The sequence below is a fragment of the Euprymna scolopes genome, chromosome 19, assembly GCF_053919585.1.
Source record: "Euprymna scolopes isolate OS-2025 chromosome 19, ASM5391958v1, whole genome shotgun sequence".
Lineage (NCBI taxonomy): Eukaryota > Metazoa > Mollusca > Cephalopoda > Sepiida > Sepiolidae > Euprymna > Euprymna scolopes.
Window position 1 is genome coordinate 49,323,990 of NC_136500.1, and position 2,592 is coordinate 49,326,581.

The 2,592-nt window shown below is 35.6% G+C and overlaps 1 non-coding gene across 1 annotated transcript; it reads left to right on the forward strand.

The window, feature by feature from the left end:
• The first annotated feature begins 2,097 nt into the window (after window positions 1-2,097).
• Window positions 2,098-2,297, forward strand: LOC145240557 (U2 spliceosomal RNA). The gene has a single exon (XR_013862517.1). It is a non-coding gene; the product is annotated as a U2 spliceosomal RNA (small nuclear RNA).
• The last annotated feature ends 295 nt before the right edge of the window (window positions 2,298-2,592 follow it).

The following is a 2,592-nucleotide window of genomic DNA, read 5'->3' on the forward strand; positions in this document are numbered from 1 at the left end:
CACACATTTCATCCTTTTTCACTTTTCTTGGATGTTACTAATTTCAACAATCATTTTTAATGATATTACCCACATATTCGACCGATCTTACTAAAATATTAACTTTAAGACTATATCTGGGCTGTTCATTTCATTATAAATCATGTTTCATGAGGTACCCAACATTATCGCCCACCTCTTACTAAAATAATACATTTGAGGCATTCTCTGGGCTGTCTATTTCATTACTAACACACTAATAAAATTACTCACATATCATAATTTTTCATAATTCTTGGATATTTTACTAATTTCGATAATCACTTTTATTGATTTAACACTAACTATAGCCCAGGTCTTACTAAAATAATAAATTTAATACACCATTATGGTTTTCTATTTCATTAAGAACACACCAAACAAATAACTCAAATTTACTCACTTTTTATAATTCTTGGATATGTTACTAATTTTACGATCATTTTGTATCATGTAACCCACATAACTAACCCCCTCTTACTAAAATAATCACTTTCGGACTATATATGGGCTGTTTATTTCATTATAAACACATATAGCTTACATTTAATCACTTTTCATATTTCTTGAGTATGTTGCTAATTTCGATAATCGTTTTTCATGATTTAACCCACATAATCCCCTTTCTCTTACTAAAATAATACCTTTGAGACATTGTCTGGCTGGGGTTTTTTTTTCATTACAAACACACCAATCAAATAACTCGCAGTTCATCATTTTTCATAATTCTTGGATATGTTACTTACTTGGACAATAATTTTTCATTTCTTCGTATATATTGCTTAACTTTCGTGATCTGCATAAGTCATTTCGTAATCCTAAGTAGCCACCCATCCTAGAATGACCAAACTATGTATTGCTTAACTTTCGTGATCTGCATAAGTCATTTGGTAATCCCAAATAGTAACCTATGCTTGAATGACCAGACTATGTATTGCTTAACTTTTGTGATCTGCATAAGTCATTTGGTAATCCCAAATAGTAACCTATGCTTGAATGACCAGACTATGTATTGCTTAACTTTTGTGATCTGCATAAGTCATTTGGTAATCCCAAATAGTAACCTATGCTTGAATGACCAGACTATGTATTGCTTAACTTTTGTGATCTGCATAAGTCATTTGGTAATCCCAAGTAGTCAGTCATCCTAGAATGACCAGATATTGCTAACATTTAAAATTGTCAAATCGGCCTATAATTCATAAGCACCTTCAAAATTGTCAAATCAGATCTATAATGCACAAGCACCATCAAAATTTTTCAAATCGGACCTATACGGCACAAGTACCTTCAAAATTGTTGAATCGGACCTATACTTCACCTATATCATACAATCACAGGCGACACTTGGTATTCTGCTAGTACACATTCACCTATGTCATACAATCCCGGGCGACGCCGGTTGTTCTGCTAATGCACATACACCTACTTTATCCAATCCTGGGCGATGCCGGGTATTTTGCTAGTACAGATACCGACCTATGTAATCCATCCCGCGCGACACTTGGCATTTGGCTAGTACATACATCAACCAATTTTTTCCAATCCCAGGCGTCGCCGAGTGTTCTTCCAATCCCAGGCCATGCCGGGTAATCAGCTAGTATATATGTCGTGCTAGTACTATGTCATTCTATTACAGGCGACGCTGGGTATTTTGCTCCTACATATGCACCATCTCATGCCCTGTCCCTTCCTCCCTCTCTCCAATACGCATCTTTTTTTTTTACTTGGTCTTTTGGCTAAGATCAAAGTGTAGTATCTTTTCTGGCAGATACTGCAAGCAAAAGCCATATGTGGGGGAAACCCCACATATAAGACCTTGGTCAATGTAGGGGCAACCCTTCATACCAATTGTCACTATCCAGCTCCGCTACTCCCCGGGGAGTTGGTCCCCATTTCCCCTTCACTCCTCACATTAAAAATCGGCCTTGTGCCTAATTTGCCCAGTGGGGGAGCAAGTAAATACCTCAAAGTGTAGTATCTGTTCTTAGAAATAAAGCGGTTTCATCTTTCGCCCCCTCCTCCCACTAACTCATAATATGCCTCTCACCTTCCTCAAAAATATATAATACGCATTTTATTTTTTACTTGGTCTTTTGGCTAAGATCAAAGTGTATTATCTGTTCTTAGAATTAAAGCGGTTTCATCCTTCTCCCCCACCCCCACTAAGAAAATAAGGAAAGAAAATATATAATACGCATTTTTTTTAGTTGGTCTTTTGGCTAAGATCAAAGTGTAGTATCTGCTCTTAGAATTAAAGCGGTTTCATCCTTCTCCCCCACCCCCACTAAGAAAATAAGGAGAGAAACAAACGTCAATCAAAAATAAGGATGGCCTTCTGTGATTTTTGGAATATGACATCTAAATATAAATCATGCATCTTTTTTTAATAGGAGATAATGCTCGCAAAAAATTAAGCTGTATAAGATAAAAAGCTGTATAAAATAATATACGTATTGAATGAATATAATACAAACATTTATGTTTAATTATTTTTATTAAAGAGTATTTTGTTGTTTACTAAGTGTGCTAAGGTTGTATAAGAGGGCTATGGCAATGCAGTGTATGGGAACG